This window comes from Notolabrus celidotus, chromosome 5, assembly GCF_009762535.1.
Source record: "Notolabrus celidotus isolate fNotCel1 chromosome 5, fNotCel1.pri, whole genome shotgun sequence".
Lineage (NCBI taxonomy): Eukaryota > Metazoa > Chordata > Actinopteri > Labriformes > Labridae > Notolabrus > Notolabrus celidotus.
The window spans coordinates 17,614,821-17,642,151 of NC_048276.1; the positions used below are offsets into that span (position 1 = coordinate 17,614,821).

Here is a 27,331-nt window from a genome sequence, read left to right on the forward strand (position 1 = left end):
CAATGCTTCATTTTTGCCAGCTGTTTCCTATTTTATCTTGTTCACTAAATGGAGGACAGAATCAGGTCAGGGACTTCTGGCTGCTCCCACAAACACTCCCACAAACACACCTGGGAGTAGGCACACTGGAAGTACAGTCTTGTACTATTTGCTGCTGCTTGAGCAGAGGTTAGAGGTGACATTACATGCTTTGCACAAGGGCACCTTGCAGTACGTTTTTATAAGATAGAGGTGAAAGGTCTCATTCCCCTCCATCCAACCACCTTCAGCACTGATTTTTTGCTGCTCCTCTCATGGATTAGACCCCACCACCCCAAGGTCACTGAGTGGAAACTATGTTCACCCGTTTCCTTCTACTGCAATGAATCATATGAGATTGCTATATCACTGTCAGCAGCCGCTCACAGGCTTGGCATCTCTGTCGGTCCTGGTTGGACCTTGGGCACCTGCGTCAGTGCTCAAACCGCGGCACGCGCTGAATAAGTGGGCCCACTAACTGCTGTGTCCGACCGGGAGGCTGTTGTGCAATAACGCACGAGGAGAGGAGAGAGAGAAAGAAAGAAAGAAAAAAAACAGGAGTCCCTTCCAGCTGTCGGGAGCATCGGTGACAAGCTGCTCGGTTAACAGTGCAAACGTCCAGCGCGTCCATGTGCGCATTGATCCGCGTGACAGATCACCGCCTGTAAAGCAGCCCTCGGGTTCAGGGTTTGCCCCTCCTGGTCGGCACCAATCTGAGATGGGTAAGAGGAGGGGGCGGGAAGGTTAGTTTGAAGAGGGCAGAGCTGTGCGCGAGGACGCTGATTATTTCCCCCTATTATTTCACCGCTGGAGAGAAGAGGAAGAAAAAAACCCAGACCCAGTGGACAGTAACAGCTGAGGGAGAAACCACACGGACCACACGTCTGAACCTCATTAACTCCAAGGAAAGCAAGTCGGGAGAGAGAAGAAAGAGCAAGAACGCAACCCTCAGTGCTGCTGCTGGTGAGACTATTATTTTTTAAGGCTTGTCATTACCTATGCATTGTGCTTTTCATATGACGTGAAGTGTGGGGTTACGCACATGTCACTGCCAGAATGATAGCAGGAGATAGTTGGAAATGTAGTATATGGCAATGTTTCATTCACATGCAACAACTACCGCAGTATAATTGACGGTTTAACAGGTCTCCCTTTGCAAGTGGGAACGATGCTGTTGTGAGGATGCGGCGCTGCCTGTCTGCCTCCCTGCCACAGCTGCCCGTTATCAGAGAGCTCGTGTCGGTGCGTTCAAAGTGTTGTTTTGGCGGTCAAAGCAACAAATGTGCTTTAAATGTATTTTATTTATTTTATCTGACGGAATTCAGCTCAAACATGGCGGTGTTAAATGCTTTTTCCTTAGCTTGACTTCTCAGGACAGTCAAATGCAATGCGACATAACGGCGCGAGCGATAATTGTTACTTTCCGTTAATGGGCAATTAAAAGGAAGGCGCGCATGACGCTTTAGGTCATAAATTCGCACCTGCACTGGAACTCTGGGCTCATGCTCTGACCCAGCGTGGCAGTGGGAATCCTGTCAGGACCAAGCCACCGCAACCTGTGACAAGACTGTTGAGTACAGGCTAACTTAACCTTGAATTAAAGCCCCGGTATACAGCGCAGGCTGTGGCGGCTCACTGCCCACTCAATGTCAACAACAGGGTCTGTAAAATAAATGTTATCGGCGACGTGTGTGTGTTTCATGTATCCTAATCGATACATTTCACAGATGCAAGAAAGAGACTAACTAATGAGGACTGATAAAAACACAGTTCAAACAGTCATGTGTTTTCTCCCTCACAGTTTTGTTTCCTTTGAATATTTAAACTTATCTAAACTGGGTTTTGCTGTAACAAGGAGACGCGAGCCTGCCTCATTAAAAAACACCATCTCCTTTTCCTTCTCTCTCCCCCCCTCTCTCCTTGTCCCCTCACCCCTCCTCTGTCTGTGAGCACGCATGGCATGTTGTGTCAATAGCCACATATGCTGCTGAGCAACGTTCAACTGCAGTGATGTCTCAACAGCATCAGACTCCATCCATAGCTTCAGTTATTTAAGATCTCAGGAAAAAAATCTCACCCCTTGCAGATGTACACGTAACCCCCCCTCCCCTTAAAGGAGAATGTTAAAATGGGTCAACAAAGAATAGGACACAAACAGGACACCCACTCAGGATGACTCTGGCATTGTTGTTTTGCTGTTTGTCTGCTCCCCGAGATGAAGGAGGGTCATGAAAACCCAGTAGCTCCCACCATTCAAGGTCCCCAACTGAGCACCCATATGCAAGTGTGCACAATGGGGTGTTTGGGAATTCATCAGGCAAGATAAATCATTTGCAAAGGGCTCAGACTTGCAGTCATATTTAATCCAGTGCTTCTTATTTCATGATTTGTCTTTGTGCTGTTGTTCTGTCTGTATTATTGTTGAACCCTGTGATTTCAATATTGGTGAGTTTGTTCTTTTTTTAAACTGTCTCTAGGGTATTTGTTGTTGACATTTTTATGTATTTGAAAGGTTCATCTGCAGACGAGCATCGCAAATAAGCTTAGGCTATGAATTCTGTAGTGTGTGGTATCGATTTGCATGCTATATACTCGTCCTTACGCGTATAAGCATGACATACATAAATAATACAAATAAATACAAGAAAAACCGAACAGTTTTGCTGCTTTGGACTAGAGATGCAAATAATGTGCTCAGGAGATAAAGGAGGTTTAACACGTAGATACTTCACACACAGAGCTATGATGAGCCTCATCTTTTCATGTTTCCATCCAGCTCGTGTCAGAGGTCGCGCCCTGCTCTTAATTAGTGGACATCCTCCAGATCAAGGTTACTACGATGTCTTTCAGTCTAAGGATAATTTCCCCACTCTCTCCTCTCTCTCTCTGTCTGTCCTCTTGCCTGCCACATTTTAAGTCCTTCTCCCTCCCCTGCACATCACATATTTATGTTTTCACCACACCTCTCATTTGATGTACTGCACAGTCATCTGTAGCTCCTCACAGCCCCCCCCCCCCCCCCCAACCCCCTCGCCATTTCTCAGCCTGTACGCTACAGGGCTCATAATGCGATGACTCCCTGGACTCATGAGTGTGACCACAAGCAAATGACTTCTTCTCAGCCAGTTTCTTCATCTGCTGAGACATACAGAGCTGATTTTCACAGTGAATGGCTGCATGGTGGAGAGGAAGCAAACTCAGATTTATTGTCCAGCAGGGAACGTGTCAGGCAGAGCAGATTTTGTTGACGGAGAAGGTGTTATCTTTTTTTCTGAGAGCTACAGATGGATATGTTGTGCTTGTGTGACTTCGTCAACCTGCTCCATCTGAAGAGGCGCGATTAGGGGATCTGTTTGTAATTGCTATTCTTCGGATTCTGCAAACAGATGCAGTCAAATAAAACGTGTAGCAGAGATGGAGGCAGATAGTTGCAGGGATTAGCATTTCCATATTGTTCCTGGAGGCACAGTAAGGCATGATGCAGTAAAATGCAAAGTACCTCGAGTGATTACAAAATAAATGAGGGTAATGTCTCCCAAAGTGATGGGGGAGAGCACTGATTTAGTTTTTTTAGCATTATGCAAATATTTTTTCCCCATAAATTAGTGTTAATGTTCACAACATGTTTTGGAAAATGGCTCGTAATGGTACATAACAGGGTTACGCTCCACTCAGCAACAGCAAGTAGCAAGGACTCGGCAACAAAGCAAGCTCAATCTAGGACTGCAGTAACATTTACATTGATAACCTTGCACATGTTTATGGAAACATCAGGTCAGGTGATGAAGCAGCCAATCACTCAACAGAATAAGCTACAAAAGCTGACTAGTCCAGTTTAGTCTACTTGAGTTTTTGGCTTGCATGTTTAGTACACGCACTACTGCAACGCATTATTTGAGCAACAAGTCAAGAAAGAGGATTTCTACTTCAAGAGAGAGAGGATATTGGAAGCGGGGAATGCAACAGCTCAGCTAGCAGCCCCTTCATCAGACATTCAGTTTCTGCTAAGGGGCAAAAAGGAGAGACACTTATTCTTGTCTGACCAACCAGTCTTTTTCAAAGATACAGACCTTTACAGATAATTCCTGTAAATTCTTGTAAATGCTAACTACTGGAGAAATACTTACAGTAGGTTAACAAGCTTAGCTAAGGAAAACAAAAAAACACCGGTCAAATGTTAGCTACAGCGCAGCTTGCAGCTCCACCTCCACCTCACGTCTTGTGTTGGCAGAAGAGCATTAAAGGAACACCAAATTGAAACCTGAAACTGCTCATTTATTGTTTCAGCTTGTTGTTATTACTTGATCTGTCTGTTTGGAAGTGGAGTCGGCCTTTGCAGATATTTTGGCTCCTGTTAAGTTCTTGTTATGTCGGAACATTGAGAGAATCTGTGATCTTCTCTTCTTAAACAGGTCAAGATAATGTTAGCAGCAACTCAGCTCGCAGCCCCTCCCAACATGTTATGTCTGTTAAAAAGCTACATACAGGTGGCGCTGGTGGCCTAGCGGTCTGGGCGCCCCACATGCAGAGGCTGCAGTCCTCGTCGCGGGGGTCGCCGGCTCGATTCCCGGTCGTCGACCATTTCCTGCATGTCTTCCCCTGCCCTCTACTCCCATCATTTCTTGTCTCTCTTCAGCTGTCCTCTCAAATAAAAGGCAAAAAGGCCAAAAATATAACTTAAAAAAAAAAAAAAAAACACATACAGACACACAGCCCTCAACTCTTTGATTTAGTCTCTCCTCTGTACTTTTGAGGGATGTGCGTGTATCGTCGGCTGTAGGTCAGCCATCTGCCACTAGCCAGAGTTATTGCTATAGTGGTCGACCAGGATGTAACCAAACACAGATGACAGAGGACATCTCGTTGCTTGGTGAGTTTAGTTTTGATCTAGAAAATGGAGATAAAGTTGTATGAAGGCTGTGTCTGGTGAAACTTGCGTATAATGTTAAGCTGGGCAGCCTTGACTACACAAACTGCAACACTGAGGAGTCGGTGGAAGAAGGGGATCAAGTGTTATGACAAAGTCCTATGAGATGCTGGATGAAGTCTTGGAGAAGGATCTCTCCTTCATCTAAATCATAGACATGGGTCAGCGGTACTTACGCAACAGGGTGTTGGACCACATCAGGAGCCAGATCGTTTACTAACTCACAAACGTTCACGTCGCACTGCACTCCGCAAGGGTGAGATCAAGCTTAACGTTCAGAGATGACTTGGAGGAGGCGTGGATTGTTCAGATGAAGAGAACCAGCTATGCGGAAGTGTAATAAACTGCAATTCATTGAGAATCCGCTTGAGGCTGGCTGCAGAAACACCGGCAACCACATTGACACCAATTCAAAAAAGACGATCTTTGCAGCATTAATAAACATGTTTACAGCCTGGTTGAAAAAATGGCTTGGCTCTACGTAGCTAATTTCTCTACCGGCACACACTGTACAGGGGGGGAATTTTTTTCTAACGCGACGGTTCAGAAGAAATTAAGATTACAAGTTTTTTCCCAAATAAGGACATGACTGACTTAATTCCCGGTCGGGAACACATAGCTGTTGGCTAAGAGGCTCAAACTCCTCCCCTTTACGTCACACTTTGCCTGGTTGAGTTCCGCCGTCAATTGGCTTCAAAACAGCGCTCAGGAACAGATGGGTGACGTCACGGATACTACGTCCATTATTTATACAGTCTATGGTCCTGACTCCTGAACGAGATTGATGAGCAACCAGCACGGGCATGTGGTTATTCACCAGCATGGAGGACCAAAGGCTGGTGCCACACCCGAGGAACCATTTGATATTGTTTACCTGCAGACTCTATGATCCAGTGTTAAGCTGTGTTACATAATTTGTGCTCAATTTGGACTGTTTGGGGTGTTTTCTTACCTTTAGACTAACCTGCTGGGTGGACTGTTATATTTCAGAAAAAACTGAAATTAGTCACTTCGAAACACCCCAAGTAATTTTTTCACTTTATAACCGTTTATGGAGATGACTCATGGAGTTCTTGTCTTACAAAACGAATGATAAGAAACAATGTGGGGTAAGGTTAGCCACAGCTCAGCTCACAGCTCCCCTGACATGCTTGTCTTTGCAGAGGACTGTGGGAGATACACTGATTGTTAAGACGAAACTATGCAACTTCTGTGGCTGTAATAGCTTTTTTATTACCTTAACTAAAATAAGGGAACGGCCTTTTAAAATGTGAGCACATAAGCTTGTAATAATGAAATGTGTTCTCAAGTTTTACTGTTGGAACATTAATTTCTTCAGGATTATCAGGACACTCCTTAAACTGGCATTATCAAAATATACATCATGGCAAATATCAATACTGATCAACATAGATAACACTATTGTGACAAAAGTCTGCCCTGAGACACCCAAACATATACACACAGCCCTATAGAAGCATGTTCTTCATATGTAAATATGTACTTAGGCTCAGGCATAGAGCTACATTGTGATTATGATGATGATAACAGCTGACAGGGAGTCATCACCACTGCTATTGAAGCTTCGACCATGATCGTGTCAGTCATGACCAAGAGGCTTTAGGGGAACTTTACAGCTTGGCTCCACGGGGCCAAATATGATGAGAAGTGGAACAAAGCAGGACAATAAGGAGGCCGTGCCGGGTTAATACGGAGAGGGAGAAATGGAGACACACTGACTTCACTCATCTAGCACCACCAAACATAATTTGTAAGACCGAGTGAGGAAATTGAATATTTTAGGGTTGTGGAGTGCTTCTGCATTACTCTGAATTTCTCAACATATCCACTGCTTCTGGGAATTTTACTAACCTCATTCATCCTCCAGCTTCTATCATTTCCCCATTTATGTGCAGGAAAATTAATCACTGCTACTCTGTTCACATAGGAATAATGTTACCTCCAGATGCCCACTGATAGATGATCATTTCTGTGATTGTCGCTGATCTTAATCTTGCACAATTTTTTCCACCACATCTCTAATTTGTAGGGTAGATTATCCACAAACAGATTATTGTACTGCTGTATTTTGGCAGAGAGAGGGACTCCTGGAAGAAGAGATCTCATGTGAAATGTACCGCAGAGTAATTTAGGGGACTTTCAATGCTTGCCAAAACTGCATTAAATAATTTCAACATTATTTGCGGTGCAAATCATCACCTATTGTCTGATGAAAGAATGCTGGAGCCTGTGCCAAAGCCGCACAGTTATCAAACTGATCTGAGGATATTAAGATTACATCAGTTATTTGATCTGAAAGAACAATATGCATTTAGTGGTGAACTGCTTTTCAGATTCAGTTTTCTGTGGCTGTAGAAAAAGATAAAACACAAAGGCATTTTTAAATTTGAAGATCATTTAGCGCATTTAGTTTCCTCTTCATTTATCAGGAACATTCATCCTCCTGTGCTCAGGATGTTACAGCAGATGTTCATCTTTTGTCTCGTATGTATATTTGTTCACTAAACAAAAGAAATCACAGCTCAATCAGGCTTTTTAATTTGTGATTTTCAAATTGAAGCCAAGACAAAACCCTCTCCTGTAGGTTTTGTTAGAATAAAACTGTCTTCTACTTAATTTCTTTTTATGAATCCTGGTGTAACTGGGGGTTGTAGAAAAACAAAGCAGTATTGCCCTCACTTATTTTTACCCACTCTCTTTAATGTGTCTTCAGGGTTTGCTGTGACCTTAAAGGCTGACAATCTCTGAAATGTCAGACTCTTCCGGAAGCCCAAAGCTTTCATATCAGTGCTGACTGTTTTGGAGAGAATCAGCAACATCTTTTAAAACACTGAAGTTTTGCTCCACCTATGAATCAATTTCATCACCTGGAACAAAAAGAGTCAATAAAGCTTAAAACAGATTTTTGATGGAAGCTGGCAGAGGATTACGCTGGCAGACGTATTTTAGACTTTCATGGGGAAGATAATGAGCGGTCAGATTTTGTTCCTAATCCAGGTTTGTTAAGAAACAGAGCTTCAAGGTTATCTACAAAGACAGCAGGTGTACAGTTCTTGAATCAAGGTGCTTGGCACAGATTGCTGTCACACAGTTGTGTGTTCAGAAGGAGTGGTGGCACACTTCTGGTGTGTTTAAAGCTGCAGGCACACAGGAACAGACAATTAATGTCTCACATGGTTGCATAACTTCCTGCATGAAATGAAAAAAAGTCCTTATTCTTCCTCCACACAGATTCTTGTTTCCTGTTGTATCCATTTGAAATTTAACTAACACAGTGAGATACACAACCGGTCATACATCATACTGGACACTTTAGTTAAATGTGATTAGAAGTGTGCTGCTACTTTTGGGGAAAGACAATGCACACAGCTGTTTCCTCGGTAACCCGGTGTCTCTCCTGATGATATATAGAGGGGGATTACTGTGAACCGGAGGCCCTGAGGGTCCTGGGGGTCCTTAGTGATGTCAAGAGGAGAGAGGAGATTTAATTCTTTCAACATTTTTTTAATCAACCTGAGGAAATGGTGTGAGTCATAAGTGTCCTCCAGGGTGTCACCGTCTTCAGTCCTGAACACAACAACCACGCTGGATTTTGTGATATCGCCTAAACAGTGAGAGGCGGGAAGATTCAGCGTTTCATTAAATGAAACAGTGAATCTGGTGTGTGAGATTCTGTTTTGGCAGAGCACACTGAATCTTAATCAAAATGCAATTCAAAGTATGACACTCCTGCACAGTCCAAACAAGACATCCAAGTGAGAGTGAAGGCAAAATCTCTCAATGTCCCCTGCTGTAGATAGCGCCTCCTCTTTTCTTTTAACTGATGTGGCAAGCTTCATGTAATCCATCAGAATGTGTCTAAGTGTAATCTTTTTATTGAACTTGTGTTCACTTTAAAGGATGGCAATGGCCTTTGAATAATCTTGTTTTGTGAAAAACACAGACTGAATCTAAGATGGACGACCCATCTCCCTTGCACTGCACAGTGAAGCCAAAATACCCCCCTTGGTAGGGAGCTGTCATGTTGTGCTGGTGACCTTTTTTAGGCTAGAGTCTACGCAGTAGGCATCTGGCTGGTTGAGTCATGGTATTGAAGTCCTGTCCCTTCAGCTAACCAAAACACAAATTTAATCAACCGATAAAACAGCAAGGATCCCTCAGGTCAACACAGTCCAAAAAGAGCAACTTTAGCCCCGTTTCCACCAAGCGGTTCAGTTTGGTACGTCTCGGTACAGCACGCATTTTGTGGCGTTTCCATTGACTAAAACCGGGACAGGTCCCCGAATTACCGAGCCATACCTTCCCACTTTTTGATACCTTTCTGTTGGGGTGCCAGACATACCGATCCGACCCCAGAAGTTGGAGCTAGAAACCCTGCAGTCCGTTGATTGGTCGAAAAAATCGTCACTTCCCGTGCGACAGCATTAATAAAGAACAACACATAACCCCGCCATGTTTAAATCTCCACAGGACTTCGGGAAGATACATTTTTTTGTTTGGAAAATGGCATAAAGAAACAGCGTTCCATGGTCGACCGCGGAGGTGCAGACTTTCCTTTTCTTCTCGGTTGCATTTATTAGCGAGGTACACTGTGTCGTGCTACCATGACATCACGCTATTACGTAGCTGACGCGGCTATCGGCATCCAGCTTACACGCCGCCCACCAAGGAGGGCACGGTTAGCTGTGGAACAGGATCAGGTGTTACCGATCCGACCCGTACCAAACTGTACTGATCCATACCAGACTGCTTGGTGGAAACGAGCCATTTGTGTCACTTTGAAGCTGATGCTTATAGTTACAGTTCAATGTGTCAGTATTTAAGTTTCTACCGACTCCAAAATGGTACACACTGCGATGCATGATCCAAATCTGTCAACAGAGCTGACAATCCTGGTCTTATAACCCTTTATAAAGCATCAAATAAATAAAAAATACACTTCCAAAGTTGGGATGAAGATGGGACATAAATCAGTATGATAATCACTCGCTGAAATGATGGGCTGAATTTATATTTTCTAGTTTGACCCATGTCCAATCTGGCGACATGGAGGGGGCATCATTATGGACAACTCTGTAACCATTCAGTAGAGGAAGCTGGATAAAAGATTAATTGTTTTAGTCCATATTGATGCAAACATGTAAAAAAAAGTTGATAAAGAGCTGATGGGTTTTTGACTGCAAGTCAGGCAATTTATAGATGCTACTTTGGCCTTTCTTTTGTGATCTTACAAGCTAAAAGATATATTGATGTAGTGAAAATATTCAGCAGGTTTATCCTTATCAGATGATAGTACTAGGGATGTTCTGAAGCGACTAATTTAAATTGTGGCTAGCTGACTCGTCTAAAGGTAAGAAAACATTCAGAAAACAGAGTTGAGCACAATCTATTTAACATGGTTACTCATGTGAAAAATAGTAAAATTTGCCCATTGGTTTGCCCATTGTGGCTAGAGTTAGCCAAGCTAGCACCACCAACCCCTAGTTACAAATTTCTCAGGACAAGTGGTTACACGCCAGTTTAACCATCATACAACTTTATCTCCATTTACTAGATCAAAATTCTGCCTGTGCTAAGAGATTCCATCTGTCATCTGTGTTTGTTTATATATGGGTAGTAGAGCAAAAGACACATTATGAAGGTAGTAGGCATTAAACAAAGCTAAAGCCCCAGACAGAGCTGAATGGCTTAGACACAACTTACAGAGTGACCCTAAAGAAAAACAAATATCTGTTTCTAACTAGTAATTATAGTGTTAACTAGAAAGGATGCCCAAGTTTAATCATTTAGTCGACCAAAGACGCACATCTTAGCTACTTTTTTTTCCTGGCTAAAATGCTGTAAATCTCAAGGTCTAAGCTTTTTACTCAAAAATATATATATATTTTTTGCTTGTTTTTACATCTAATTAGATTGATTTAATATTTTTAGGTTTTCAAGCTTGTGGGTCCAATAAGATAATAAGTTTGAGAATGTCATTTTAGCAATTTTCCAGTTTGATTGGTATTTCTGGAAGAAAACTTTTTATAAATAACAAAAAATACCAATCATAAGTTGTAGTCTTACTGGCCATTAAGTGAGAATCCACGGTTGCAGTGGGAGGTTTGATAGTTCCAGCTTCGTTGCATCATATTGTCATACAGAAAGTTGAAAAGCTGATTGTACACTGTTGCATGGAATAACCTCTGCAGAGGAGTGAAATGTTCTTAATGTATCTCAGGGTACAAAAAGCCACAGAAATCAGCCGCTCAATACTGACACCATAGTATTATGATTTCTTTCTTAATCACAGGCTGCCAGAAGGATTGTGGGCATTCTAATGTTGCGTTTGGCCTCCTTCATGCTGCCTCATCCTACTCTTTATTGCAGCAGGTATAGCACAGAGATATTTCCTTCACAGAGATTATTTTACATCACTGTTGGGTCTCCATGCTCAAACACGATGTAGGTGTGATGATAGCTGCTGGAATATATCTTTAAAATGCACAGGGGAATTTTACAGTTTAAATTAGAGCATATATTATTTCTGTCAGGAATAATAAGTATCAGATTTTCTGCATTTGCCATGGGGAATCTGTTAGTCAAGGTTATAATGACTGACTAATGTAAATGCCTGGATAAACAGAGGGAGTCCTGGGGATAACAAATGCAAAATAGTAAGATCAGGAAAGGCGGCAGGGATGTAAGAAGGATAAACATCAGAGGTTATAAAAAGAACAATTGCAATGTCATAATGTTGGAACCTTGAAAGCCATGGAGCCCTGACAGCAGCAGCAGCATGCTCACCTTTAGTCTTTAACCTTGACACAGACCTGTCAGGAGGCTCCTGTCTGAGGATCTCAGACTGGAAATAAGCAATCTTAAGTTCCCAGGTAGGTTCAGATCAGGTCATCCAAAGACTCCAAAACATTAGCTATTATAAAAATCAATAAGACAGGCTTTAAGTGACATGATGGCGAAAACAGAGCAGAAAATATGTAGTCTATTAGCTCAGTTAAAAGCCTTGGTGCAGCAGCTTAATGGTTAAAATATAAAGCAGACATTGCAACATTTAAGTAGTCATTGAAAGTTCAATTAAAACGCCATTTAAAGTTCATTTAATGTATATTTTTACTCATAAACCTGACATTTTCACAACTAACGGACAATAAAACTTCAATTTATAACAGTTGATGGACCATAAAAGGGACTGTATAGATATAATACCTCAACAAAATATCATTTAAGCCATGTAGCTGCTTGGTACCAGCATGCCAGAAGAGCTTTTATTAACAATATACCGCATCCTGCCTGTAAATGAACACTACTTTACAGACGTGAACTGCAGCTTCGAGTGCACTAAAATCACCTGTGTAAGACCTTTACAGACGCTGAGGGGCATACCTATGAATACTGATTGAGTCCTCAGGTAATCCTAAAACTGGAGCCGCGCAAAGACTCTCTCATCTCCTCAAATGAAAATAAATGTATTCTGCCAACAAATGTCACTGCTGTCAGCACACAGCCAGTTTGTCAGTCTACCAGAACAGAGCGTGTGTGGAAGAGGAGGAAAGAAGTGATTTTTTTTTAATTATGTAATCTGTGTAGCTTTATCTTCAGGAATCATGTATGCAAATGTAATATGAAACCACACTAAAGCCAAAAAAACAATCAGCCAAAAATTAAACGGCAGGCGAAGGATGAGAGAAGGAAGCAATGCTACCGCTACTGTGCTGTCTGTGAGCTGGACATTCAGGCCTTGGTTTTTGCCTCGATGCATATCCATGAACATCACGAATAAGCGAGGAGACAAGTTTGTCGGACTCTGACACCCACCTTGAATGAGTTTGTCTTCCTGCCAGGATAGTGAACAGAGTTATCTGTGAGGACAGGATGACTTGCAGCAATGAGACTGTCCTTCCAGGAACCCACTCACAGGTTACGTCTGAGAGCTTGGCAGCCTTATGAAAACAGTTGCAGATTAATTCAGTTTTAACAGACTGAAATTTGTTTAGCTTTACATAACTGCAGCATTAACACCGGCTGTGGGTACTCCACATAAGTTAGTATATGATGAGGTATTCTAATGAGAAATATGAGGATGGTTTTACGATGCTTTGGGACGTTTTTATTGCTCAATGAAAGCTCTGGCTGGGGCTTTTATGTTTCAGGTTGTCAGACCAGTCTTCTTATTCTTGTCAGGGTGATTTCTTGGCAAACTCCAGGAGGGAGTCTCTTTAAATTTTGCACAAACTCCCACTTGGATCAAGGAGGAAGTGATTAGATATATAGGGGGTCAAATGTTAAAAGTTGAGGTCATTGCAACTACACTTCTGTCCAATTCTTGGGGGTGCAACATTTCAGGAATGCCTGAGAGCATCACATCAGGTTTATTTAATATTGTAGCCAATGCCATTAGGTATTGACTCATGGATGTCATTTCCTGCTCTACTCATTCACTATCTGTTTGTTCCGTGGCTGAAAGATCGGTCTACAGATAGTAGGGCTTGTATTGGCAAGGACCTCACGGTACCATCAGTCAATCAATCAATCTTTATTTGTATAGGGCCAAATCACAACGAACGTTATCTCAAGACATTTTTACAACTATAGGAGGTCTAGACCACTCTATGTCTATGTATGAACAGAGACCCAACTTCAAGACAGAGTAAGACTCAGTCTTACCCCACCTTAATCCATCAAGAGCATTGCACATTGCAATATTTAGCTAGTTACAGTGGCGAAGAAAAACTTCCTTTTAACAGGCAGAAACCTCAGGCAGAACAAGACTCATGTTAGACAGCCATCTGCCTCGACCGAGTTGGGTCTGGATAGATGGAGAGGAGAATAAGAGATAGCATGGGTATCACAGTACATGAGCCATGATTTGAAACATATGAAAAGACTTTGCAATACTCCCTATAATTGACTGAAAATGTAAAAGTGGAGCTGAGGAAACAACTTGCCGTGCAATTGATTTAAAACAGTTTAATCCAAATGTCTATTTCAATATCGTCCCATTACCACAATTCTAAACTTAAATATGATTCTAACAACAATATCAATACCTGTTTGATAGGAGGGTAACAAAAATATTGCTTTGGAACCCAGAATAACCTAATAACAGAAGACATAGAAAGGAAGAGTTTCCATAAATAAGGTATATACCCATTCAAATATGTAGTCTCAGTTATCATTAATAGTCCAGTGGTAGTGTGGGGATGTTTGGATCTGCACAGGTCCTGTCCTCTGTCTTTTTTTCAGATTTCCTCATCATGTTGTCTGTGTGTCAGTCATTATGCTGAGCTCACAGACAGTCCTCAAACCGGGACTCAAAGAAAACATAGTAATCAGGTGTCATCACGGTCTCCACTGTGCTCTTTGCCTGTCTGCAACTGACACAAATGTTACCAGTGAATCTTAACAAGATCCCAAAAGGACTTTGTCAAAAAGGTATTTGCCAACCTGTTATTTTAGTCTGTTTGTGACGTTGCTGTGTGAGATCGAACAGTATAAACAAAATGTAGCTCCTTCTTGCATAATGCTGTATCAATATTTTTTCACATGCTCTGCTTTGACAGAGAGACTGAGATTATCTGGAGATTGTGATGTGATCTCCTGTGTGATGAAGGCCTACTCGGCTGTTGCTACCATTATTTTGTCTTTAAAGGTCATGTGTTCTTTCAGACATTTTCAATACACCAATATATTCTTTCTTACCAAGCCAGTCTTTTAAACAAATACCAAAAAGGATTTGTTGGAAACCCTGGTGGGTGTCAGCTGCAGCTGGGCTGGTTTGCAAAAGCCACCCCAAAAATCCCATCACTGTCATTGATTCCTTAACCTCCTTGTGTCTTTGTATCAGCATAAAGTGTTTTTCCTGATCACTGCTTGACCAGTTCAAGCCTTTCTAGGATTTACCCATCATCGCTCATGCACTGCAAATCACTTTCCGGTTGGTGCCATTTCAGGTCATCCAGTCAATCATTCATGGCATTTGATTAGTTTCTCCACATTGCTGGTCAATATGTGTCCCTCTCTATGCTTTATTAAATATCAATATATTGTTAATTTGTTGGTTGATTTACCGTACAGTTTTGGACAATTAACATTTATATTATGATGTGTTTATCAACCTCCCATATTTCAAGTTCCCAAGTTGTTAGAATGAAATTAATGGTTTCTTTACTCAGATCCACCTCAGGATTTCCAACAGCTTCCAATGCCCTCAGATTAAGGAAATAATGCTTTATTATTTTCTCAAAAAGGTGAATTCAAATGTGCAGGTATTTTTTATCTTATTTTTCCCTGTTGATGTTGGCTGCTTCAATGCACCAGAGTCGAATATTACCTAACAGCAGCATACTTCACTTGAAAGACTCAGTTCTCTGTGTTCAGTGTTGTGTGTGGAGTACGGTCAGAGTTTTCAAGAGGAAACTTTGCCATGTTTTCAATAATGGATGAGGAATAGAAAGAAGAAAGCAGAACAGCCTGAGAAAATAAATACTCTAAAAGGTAGATGTTTTGTTGGATTTTTACTGGCCTTGAAGTCTTATCAAACAAATTGCAAGAAAACAAACTTTCCTGGAGCATCACGATTTAAAATCCAAAAGTTAAAGCCTTAATGGCTTGTGACTAACTCCAAAAATAATCAATTAATATTAAATCTACTTCGCTTATTACAATTCATTCTTACTGTGGTGCTCCCATCAGACTTTGGGGTTTCTGTTAACAGTTCATGACAGTTTTGTGAAAGGTGAAGAGTGTTTTTTGTGTATTTCTTGGAATCTTAAGTCTCTTTTTGAGAAATGTATTGCAGAGCTTTGCCTTTACATTAAAGAAACATGTCATGGCTGTTACTTGTTTGTTGTTGATATTGTTTTGCAACCTGGCACTATTGTAGTACAAAAGTGCAATGTACTATATTGCAAACAGCAGTCCAAGATTTGTCTTAGGTTCAATTCTCATACATCCACACTTTTAGGTTTTCCCGAACAAATATATTTGATATCCAATACTAAGGGTAATCTGATTTCCTGGTAGCTGAAACTGAAGTATAGATTCCGACCAGTCGACATGGCTAAAGATGAGAGGGCACTGAGAAAACAGTAAAAATTACCACAATTTACTAAAGGCTGATCTGTCAAATTGTTTTTTTTAGATTGGCTAAAGTTAGCTGAGTTAGCACCACCAGCATTTGGTCCTCCTTGCAGGTCAACTTCCACATGACTGTGCTGGGTACGCACTGCTCCAGTTGAACCAGACACAGCCAAACAATTAGCCCTTTTCCACTACACAGTTCCAGCCCTACTCGACTCGACTCTGGGTACCTTTTCCACCAGCCCTAGTACTGACTCACGGTGGGCGGGGTCATCATAACAAAGCTGCGCGAAACTGCGTTCACGTCATTTTGAATGCTACACAAACACAACAATCACAAACAATGGAGGACATGGAGGCAATGGTGTACTAGACCCAAAAAAGTATGGACCTCGTGAATGGACCACAGAGAATCTTTGCGTGCTGACATTGTACAGTACTAAGGTCGTTTTTCAAAATTGGCAGGTGATGATGAAAGAATCAATTATCAATGTAACAGAGCCGAGCAAAGGTGGCAACTAAACATGCCCATCTCTACCCAACACAATAAGGTAAATGTAGTTTACAAAAAATGAAATGACTACCTTCAGACATCATATGTGAGCCAAAACACTTTTTTGGCCCGTCAGACCAACCACCAGTAAAAGGTTTTGTTGCATCATCAAGCTGCCACAGGAGCCCAGAAGTGCAATGGTGAATGTGAAATGGTAAATGGACTATGTTTATATAGCGCTTTCTGTATTCTTCTGACCACTCAGAGCACTTTTATATCACATGTCACACTGACCCATTCACACCACATTCATACACTGTTGGCAGAGGCTGCTATGTTAAGCACACATCGGTATGAACTGATCCCATTCACACACCAATGGGGAGGTGGAAATGAATGATATAAAGAAGTTATGTTTTCCACAGTATGTCTACCCCTGTAAAATATATTATAGTAACAAAAAAAGGAGGTAATTTGTAATGCATGTTTTTTTCTGTTTGGCCTTTTCTTGATCATTCTCTATTTTTTCTGTACCCCATGAACATTCACCTTAAACTTCTCACCTGTGCCATTATCTCCGTTCAGAGAAAACAAAAGTAAGACCAGAAAGTTTTTTCCAACAGGGTTTTCTGCCTGAAAGCTATGCAGTATTTCTCCCAGGAGATGGAGCCTGCTCAACCTAAGTTATACAGTGAAAGAACAGGTGTTTTGGGCACGCAAAGGGAATGAAGGAGGCACCAGTCTCCCTGTTTTATGCCACTGTCAGTCAGCATCAATATGGTTTTGAAGCCGTTTTTCGAAGGTAACACAGTTACATAATGTTGCTCTTACAGTAGAGTCTGCAGTAAGTTTCATTATTCAAGCTGTTGGGACATGAGTGGCTCAGCAATCAACTGTAGAAGCGACTGAAGGAAAACCAAGGTCCAAAATATTAGAACCTTAAATTACCTGGAAACAATACTCCAACATGCGTGTCAATTCAGTGACTGTTAAGTTCCCACAGTGGCTTTGTTTATACTACCACTATTTTATTCCATTATATATTAATTACAGTTATTTTTTACCATGTGGATCCCAGCAGTACTGCACGGTGCTCTGTTCTCTGAGTCACATAACTTTTGAACATTCACGTCTTTGATCTCAGAGGAGAGAATGATAAGAACATGACATTCACTGTGAGCCACGCCTCAGGAACTGAAGGTACTCGCCACTTTGTCGAGAGCGTCAGCTGCCGTTTATTTTGAGACCACATTGTGATCTTGCTATTTTATGTATATCAGTGGTACCAAAATAAATGGAAGCTTCTCAGGAGGAGAAGAAACGAAACACTCAGAGCACACTGTGATGATTTGAAGACTTTACTAAGAGATGTTTAAAAGAAGTGCAGTAGTCACTTTGAATTTGCTCACTTTTTAAATTAATTTAGGGCAAGTTTAGTGACCATTAATCCTAACAAACTTCTTTTTGACAGTCTGTTAACAGTATTTGCACATACATTTTCCTGACAAATGATAGTGGTTCTTTTTTTAACAGTCTTAATGATCGACTTAAGGAAGACCAGGTGCTTTGTTTTAAGTTTTGAACAAGCTGTAATACACTCAGCATACATGCTCATATTATTTCAATTGTCTTCACAAACATGAAAGCTGGTTCTACAGAGATTTACATTGTCATTAATCATTAAAAAATAATCTAAATAGCTCAACTTTACAGGAAGATCTATCAAGCTTTCAAAACCTTTGCAGGCCAGCAGCAGCAGGCTTTAACTGTTACAAAGGGTTGACAAGCAAGTTGTCTTAAAGTTGTAAGTGAAAGAAATCGATTCAAATAGATGTCTGATTTGTCTTTTTGAACAAGTCAGTCACTTGTCCTACAAATCTACAAATCTATTTTTAAGACTAGAGGGGAGGTTGAAGATAGCTAGGAGACATGATGTCAGATAGCTGTGCCAGTGATGAGTGTAGAGGCTCTAATTAGTGCTGAGCCAGCTATGATGTAATATTAAGATGTGACACTCATAAATCTATTTGAATCAGGTCAGACATGCCTTCTCCTTTTGAAATCCACCGAGCCCCAACTTTAGATTAATAGCATTTTACACATGCTTTCATTTTAATTTACTGGTGATAGTATAATCAAAACCTAGTATAACCATCTGTCATTCACTTCTAAGTCCCACAAAGCTCCTTTCAAACATGAACTCGCAAGTTTTAAACAATCAGGGACTAGGGACTGACGTTTTCAGGACTTGCCCTTTCACTAAAGTCCAAAACAGTGAGAGACAATGCGTGTCAAACGTGTTCTCACTACTAAGAGTGCAGGAGGAGAAGTGTTTCTTATTTGCGACTTTTGGTTGGTCTGTAATCTCTTCCAATCAGACTGCTTGTGATCTGCAGATTGATGAAGAATTTATCATCATGGTGTACAGTAACAAGCGGCAACATGCTTGTCCTTCTTTCCTGAAGCATTTCAAACTAAAAGGGGCATAGGTGATAATTGTCTGTGTCTGTGTGTCAGAACCGCCCCCACATGCTCTGAGTGTGTCAGTAAGGGGGAGAGGAGGCCCAGGCTTAAGTGTCCATTGCTATTGTTATAAGAGGGGTGGTCGTTATTAGGGGCTCCTTAAGATACCACCTATAAACACTGGTGACAGCAATGTGACAGTAATAATAATAATAATAATTTTTATTTGTAGAGCACCTTTCAAAACCAGGTTACAAAGTGCTTTACATGGGTAGCAAATAAAACAGGCAGATCATAAAAACACACAAGTCAAGATAAAGAAATAAAACATATTTTAAAAGACATAAAATTCCCTTAAAAGAACTCTAAAGGAATAAAATTCTTTCAAAATATATTTCTTAAAGACGGTTAAAATAAAATAAAATTCAGATAAAATCCGGGAAGGCTCTGCGATAAAAGTATGTTTTAAGAAGGGATTTAAAAGAGCTCACTGACTCAGCAGACCTGATCTCCTCGGGCAGAAGGTTCCAGAGCGTCGGACCCCTTACTGCAAACGCTCTGTCCCCTTTTGTTTTCATTTTAGTGTTTGGAATGCACAGTAAACCTCTGCCCGAGGATCTCAATGTACGTGTCGGCTCATAGGGTGTTAAAAGGTCTGCTATATAGCTCGGAGCAAGCCCATGCAGGGCTTTAAAAGTAATCAGTAAAATCTTAAAATCAATTCTAAAACATACAGGGAGCCAGTGCAAGGAAGCTAAAACCGGAGAGATGTGGTCGAATTTTCTGGTTCTGGTTAAAACCCTGGCAGCTGAGTTCTGTACAGTCTGGAGACGATCAAGTGATTTGTTGTGCAGGCTGCTAAAAAGACTGTTACAATAGTCCAGGCGTGATGAGATAAAAGCATGTAAAATCGTCTCAGTGTCTTTAAAAGTTAAAACGGACCGAATTTTAGAAATGTTTCTGAGGTGGTAAAAACACGACTGTACAAGTTTTGTGATATGATGCTCAAATGTTAAATTGCTGTCAAACCAGACGCCAAGATTCTTTGCAACAGGTTTTATGTGGTTCGCCATTTGACCAGCAGATGGCAGTAACTGCTTGGTCATGTGTGGTGGTCCGATTAAAATGATCTCTGTCTTGTTTGAGTTTAATTGTAAAAAGTTTCTTGACATCCAGCTCTTTATTTCTGACAAGCAATTATTCAGTGAACTCAGCATGCCAGGGTCTGTGTGTCTGATGGGCAGGTATAACTGTGAATCATCTGCATAAAAATGAAATAAAACACCATGCTTGCTTATGATGTGCCCCAGGGGGAGCATATACAAGGAAAATAAAATCGGACCCAAAACCGACCCCTGAGGCACACCATACTTCACCTCAGTAAAACCAGAAACATAATTATTTACAGACACACAGAACCTTCTATTATTAAAATAAGATTTGAACCATTCTAAAACCGTACCAGAAACCCCTACCCAATGCTCTAATCTGTCCAATAAAATGTTGTGGTCTATAGTGTCAAAGGCTGCGCTCAGATCCAGGAGCACAAGGACTGAGCACATGCCTTGATCTGCAGCCATTAAAAGGTCATTAGTGACTTTAAGTAGTGCTGTCTCCGTGCTGTGATGCTTGCGAAAGCCAGACTGGAATTTTTCAAAAGTCTTGTTATTTTCCAGCACAGAGAGGAGTTGTTTGGACACTAATCTTTCTAAAATCTTTGAAATAAAAGGTAACTTAGAAATGGGCCTGTAATTCTGGGGAAGGGAAGGATCCAGTCCAGGTTTTTTTAACAAAGGATGGACACAGGCATTTTTAAAATAATCAGGGACACAACCATTGGACAGGGAGCTATTAAAAATGGAAAGCAGCCAAGGCCCCACAGAATCCATTACTTTCAGTAAAAACCTTGTAGGCATCACATCAAGAGGGCTGGAGGACACTCTCATATGTGATACCATTTCTAAAAGTTCAACCAAAGCAACTGGATAAAACTGATAAAAGGGATTAAAACCGTCGTATTTAGTAGGGACGTCAGAGTAATTAAAATCAGGAGTGATCGAGGCTCTGATAAAATCCACTTTCTCAGTAAAATATGATAAAAACTTCTCACAGTCAGTGTTACTAAAAACTGGGGCAGGAGGGGGTTCTGGATTTACAAGTTGATCGACCGTTTTAAATAAAAACCGAGGGTTGTGTTGATGAGTTAAAATCAATTCAGAGAAATACTGTGCTCTCGCATTCTTAACCAAGGTGTTGTATTGAGATAAAAGGTCTTTCATGATGTTGTAGTGTACTTGTAAGCCAGTTTTCTTCCATTTGCGCTCTGCCCTTCTGCAGTTCCTTTTATTGTTACGGATATTTTCATCAATCCAGGGCTGCTTCCTTTTGGCTGACTTAGACCTTACTTTAAAAGGTGCAATGGTATTTAAAAAGGATAGACACGTAGAGTTAAAAAGGTCAGTTAAGTCATTGGTAGGTGAATTTACGGGTGGGTGAGGGCATTGGCTTTCAAATACTTGGCAGAATTTTGCGGCACTATGTTCGTTGAAGATGCGAGAGCACAGTGAGTGGGGTGGAACAGTGTCTACAGCTGGTGAATCACAGTTAAAAACGATACATTTGTGGTCAGATATAGTCAAATCAAGTAATGATATGGAAGATATTGTCATGCCCAGGGTAAAAACAAGGTCGAGAGTATGACCACGATTATGTGTTTGTCCGTTCACGTGCTGTTCAAAGTTAAAAGACATAGTGATGTTTAAAAAATCTGCTGCATAATGATTATTCGGGTCATCAACATGAATATTAAAATCCCCACATAAAACAACTCTGTCATAATTTAAAACAAGAGTGGATAAAAATTCTGGGAGTTCTGCTAAAAAGCTGCCAATAGGTTTTGGAGGACGGTAAATTAAAACAAAAACAACCGGATGGGGACCACACAGTTTAAAAGTGAGTGCTTCAAAGGAAGACAATTCATCAAGGGTGATTTGATGACATTTAAAACTTTTTCTAAAAACGCACACTATACCACCACCACGACCAGTGGCCCTGGGCTGGTTAAAACAACTATAGTGAGGCGGACACAGTTCGACGAGGTGGCTAAAATCATTGGTCTGCAACCAGGATTCAGTTAAAAACATAAAATCCAAGCTGTTAGAAGAAATAAAATCATTCAAAATAAAACTTTTGTTTGACAGGGATCTCACATTAAAAAGTGCCATTTTTAGTGAGCCTGTGTTGGGAGTTGGAGGTGATGGATTTTCGATGGTCTGTAATAAATTATACGGGTTTCTGCGTGATGTGACTGTGTTTCTGCTGGTAGTGGGTCTGTTCGTTATGATCACCGGGATTTGAGAGACGGCACTGGTGGGGGGCGGGGCTTTACCTCCGTAGCGCAAAGTGCTGGATGAAAGTGGCAGTGAAGGGGTCCGTTCTGTAAAAGGTGCAGTGTCCAGGTGTGCGGTATGAGTGATTAGTCAGGTGTGTTTGAGAGTCGAGGTGGCATGGAAAATGTTTGCTGCAAGGGCACGGGAGCCAAGTGGACTGGGGTGAATACCATCTCTGTTAAAAAATGATGAACGCTCCCAGAACAAGTTAAAATTGTCAATCAGCGCTACTTTGTGCAAAGTGCACACCGACTGAAGCCAGGAGTTGAGACTGAGCAGCCGGCTGAAACGCTCTACGCCTCGATGGAAGGAGGGGAGAGGTCCGGAGATAAAAACGGATTTTTTGCAGTCCTCAAGTAATTTAAAAAGACTGTTAAAATCACGCTTAAGAGCTTCGGACTGATGGCTGGAGATATCGTTGGTGCCGACGTGGATGACTACATTTCTGGCGCCGGGATGTTTGCGCAGGAGAGCCGGAACCTGCCGGACCAGGTCCAGAACTCTCGCGCCGGGGAAGCAATACGTGGAAGCCGTTTTGGATCGTATGTGTTTGACTATGGAGTCACCGATGATAAGTGAAGATGGGTGAGGGGGCTCGGGGGTCCGAACCGGGGCGTGTGCTGCCTGAGAGGTTTGTGTGGTGCCAGGCTGTGGAGAGGGAGCGCGAGCGTGCCCCCGAGTGCGTGCACCCCTGGACTCAGGGCCCCGTACTGGGCCGCTGGGTGCAGGGCGAGGAGTGAACTGCACACAGCCCGGCCGTGAAGACAGGGTCCGTGTGTGAAGTTTAGCAGTGGCGGCGAACGACTTGGACACCCCCTTGGATAATGGCTGCGAGGACACGGACTCATCCGACTCCGGGGAGGATCGCGCCATGCGGCTGTCAGCAAGTGGGGGGAAGTCCTGCTCGTCCAGGATGGAAAACCTGTTGGTTACCTGGAGAGCTGGCGGTTGGGGGGCGGGGGGGTGCCCACCATATTTGCCTTTGTGGATAGTTGTCCATGGTACCTTCTGGCTAGGAGTGGAGCTAACAGGGGCTTTAGGCTTAGCTCCTAGCTGGGACCAGTAGCCTGCCGGATGGGCAGCGAAGTCCGCACACGGGACTGTCGAATCCAGTTCTTCAGCAGGTGAGCTGCTGGCAGCGCGTCCTAGGGTGACCATGGAGTCGAGGAACCGTTCTTCATCCTTGATCTGGTACAGGATGGATATTCTCCCTTCCAGCTCCGACACTTTCTGGGTCAGGCGGAGACAGCTATCGCATCCGGATGGTGAGGTGAGTGGAGGCATACTTCTTGGGTCCGGTGTGTGAAGCTGCGGGGGAAACACAAGCTATCGCCAGTAAAAGTGGTCGGTAGAAGGGTAGAGTGCTAGGATTCTGATCCGTAACAGGCAGTATCACAGAGTGAGACTTACCCGCGAGGGCTCCACAACGGGAGCCCACAGCGGAAAGTTGTTTGGAAGACAGGTAGAGGTCCTGCTGGAAGCGGCACTTACCGGCACAGGCCCAGTGTCTGGGCCTGTTGCGGGGGTTAGGTATCCGGCAAGTAAGGTTGTCCTTGTAACAGGTGTAGAGCTAAAATCAGTCCCGGTTATGGTCGCCACTGAGGCAGGAAGCAGTGGCAGCCCGGTGTGTAGTGGCCAGAGGGCTTAAAAGTGAAGATCTGTGAGTCGATCGTTACAGTCTTCGGCTGTGTTAAAACATTGTGTTAAAAACATTCAGTGCCTGAGAGAACTGTATTAAAAGCTACCCTAAAAACGATTAAAAACGTGCTTAATTCCTGACACGGCCTCAGAGCTTCTGACTGGCGTGTAGGATATAGTATACAGTCAAAAGTCAAAAGTTTCCCAATACCCCATGCTCACTTTTATGGATGAAGTAATAATGCAGACAGCTTTACTACGGATATAAAATACATTCTGTTTGTCCTTTCCTCTTTTGAGCTACTGGATCAAGACAAAGTATCACTCCAGTCACACAAATATTGCTGTGAGAGGGGAGACGATAATTACGCATGGCAAAAGTCCCAAAACTCGAGAAGAGCGGGAAAATGAAGACACTTATTTCACGTAACAGAAATGCGAGTTCAGGAACATTTCACATGACCTGTAGGGCATACAGGTAGAGCAATTACTAGGGGTGGGAACTGATAAGATTTTATCAATGTCAATGCCATTGTCGATTCTGCTCATCAATCCAATTCCTTACCAATTCTCCTAACGATTCCGGAGTATTTTTTTGAGGGGGAAAAAAAGTAGTTCTACACAGTCTTCTGCACCAAAAGGAACCATTTTATTTTTGCCAAAATTATGTCTGCACAAGACTGAACATGAACATATTCAACTTGAACATACTGAACAATAGGTTGACCTCATTCTCGGCGGCGTGAGTCCAGACGTGGCCCCTCGAGCCTGGATGAAAAGACTTTGAATTTGGAGAGGAAAAACGCTTTTCCTCCGGGGGTCATCACAGAGGTATTTTACCCGCTCTTGGTGCCTCATTTTCGGGCGTGTGTGTCCGGACGTAGACCCTCGAGCCAGAGGGAAAGCGTCCCGACACCCCGTCTCGAACATGTTCAAATGGAACCCTTCTCCACTTTGGCCCGACACGAACCCAAAGCTTCGAGGCAGAGTCAGCAAATGCTTCAGCATATTTGAGGTATTTGCACCTAGGAGTTCTGCGTCGCAGAGTGTGTGACGTAATGCAACGTACCGCGATGTGACGTGGCGTTGTGCTGGGAAATAAATCGTTAAGAAGAATCGATAACATTTGAGGTGCACAATTCCAATGGAATTGATCAATTGGAACCGGTTTTAAGTTGGATCGGGTTTTCAATTCCCACTCCTAGCAATGACACACAAACAATTATAGAGGATGACAAAGTTGAGCAACCTATTCTTAGTACCTGTTTTGGTAAGCTCATAAACAATCAAATGTAACAGCTCTATTGAAATAGTCCCTATAGACCTTAATAGCTTTATGTTAGTTGAATAAGGCTTTTTGAGGGTTCTGTTGAGTAATGTTAGTGGAAAGCTCTGTTATTGAGATGCTTGGAGATGCACTGTGATTCGTTGTGCCTTGAAATGCAAAGTTAGAGACATGGCTAAGCGATGAGGAGCAAAGGAATTCAGGAGTATTTATCGTCACATGCAGTCCACCCAGGTAATGTGCAGAACATTTCAGGGGTCCAGCACAATGTGAATGAGCTTTAGTGACCTTTGACTGATTGCAGAACAAAACTAGCGTGTCCTTGGCCACATTAGTAACTGGAAACATTGTAACCAGGAGCACGCTCACCAGTGTGTGTCCAGACTGCAGGAGTAGCGGAGCTTATCAGCCTCACACACTGTGCAGCTTGAAACAAACAGAGAAGTACTAACACAGCTTAACTGCTCTCTCCAGCTGCAGTCAGTCTCACTTGTTGTCGTCGTTGTTGTTCATCACGGCCTCTGCCCGACCAACAAACTCCACCAGAGTGATAACTTGCTGCACCAGCAGTCAGAGCTGCTTTGATCACCAGAATCACTCTCACCACACTGTCAGTCTGTGTGCAGCAGCAGCAGCAGCAGCAGCAGCAGCCCACACAGAGCAGCCAGCTCTGTACTCGTCACAGACACTCAGACACTCAGTCACACTCGATGCAGCCACAGTGCAAGTGGCCAGCTGCACCGAGCCGCTACTCGCCATCATCTGCCTTAGTTTCCAGCCAGAGTGGCTCTCACCCTCGCCTCGTTCAGCATCGCGCTCGCCAGAGACGTGCTTTCCTCAGCCACAATCAGTCATGCTCAGTGGAGTGCTACATAGGATGAGCAGCTGGCTCCATACGCTACATGAGAGCAGGCAGCCATAGTTGGGAGTCACACTTGCCAAAGGCTCCTTCACAGCTGCCATCATTCATTCTAAGTAGGATCCTACTGGCCACACAAAGAGGCCCAGTAAACATCTTCTCCATAGAGACTCACATCAGGACCGTGAGCTGATCACATGCCTGCTTAGAGTCACACCCACCTCATTTCACCAGAGAGGGAGCTGATTATTATCTCATGGATGGTAACCACAATGGTAGGAGATACCGAAAAAGCTATGAATGTATTTATGCACAGGTGTTTGTGTGTGTGCCTACATTCATGGACCATATTTAAACATGTCCTCCATCCATCTGTGTGCTGTAATAAGCGGGTAATGAAACATTGATGTGTGTGCCCAGATATGTGGGGTTCACACTTGCAGCGTAAGGTCTTTTTTGATGCACAGTTTCTGCTCTTCAGATAAGATTAAATGTGTCCCACAGCTTAATGTATTTCAGGAAGGAACACCATCAGTAATATCCCTCCATGTCACACTGGGAAAAATGGGTGGCCAACTCTCACTGGGGGCACACACGCCTACATATCAGGCTGAACCACGATAAGTTAAAATATGAATTGCCTATTTAAGATTCAGTCAAGTGACTATATTTCTTCAATGTATATGGCCAGTTTTAATAACACATGTGGCACTGAATCCTATATTCAAAGAGTTAAGTTATTACATTATGCTGATTCTGCATGTTTCAGAACAAATGTATGAAAATCATTCAGAGTTGAAAATAGATTACATATCTCATATGCACAGCACATTTTTCAGATAAAATGGATAAATGAAAAACTTTGTACAGTATTATACTGTCATATTTTCTCTTTGGCCTGTTAGCAGCACCTGTTTCATCATGAACTGAGTCTGTAGTTTTAAAATAAAACTAATATATATAATTTATCTATCTGGAAATGTAACAAGCTTGATGATTTTATTTTTATTTTTTAACATTTTTATTAGGCTCAGCCAACATCACAAAACAACAATGCAGCCATCAGACTCAGAGACAAAACAGATATAAACAAGATTTTTGAAAACACCTAGTCCATAGTCAGAAAGTAAAGATATGAATAAATAGATAGTACACAATT

At 42.3% G+C, this 27,331-nt stretch overlaps 1 protein-coding gene across 1 annotated transcript in view; it reads left to right on the forward strand.

Moving 5' to 3' along the window:
- The first annotated feature begins 419 nt into the window (after positions 1-419).
- The window catches only part of LOC117812621 (gamma-aminobutyric acid receptor subunit alpha-2-like), a 177,431-nt gene continuing 150,519 nt past the window's right edge, over positions 420-27,331 (forward strand). Inside the window, exon 1 of the mRNA XM_034683510.1 lies at positions 420-981. The gene's annotated coding sequence lies outside the window, so the exon portion shown is untranslated. The remainder of the gene's footprint in view (positions 982-27,331) is intronic.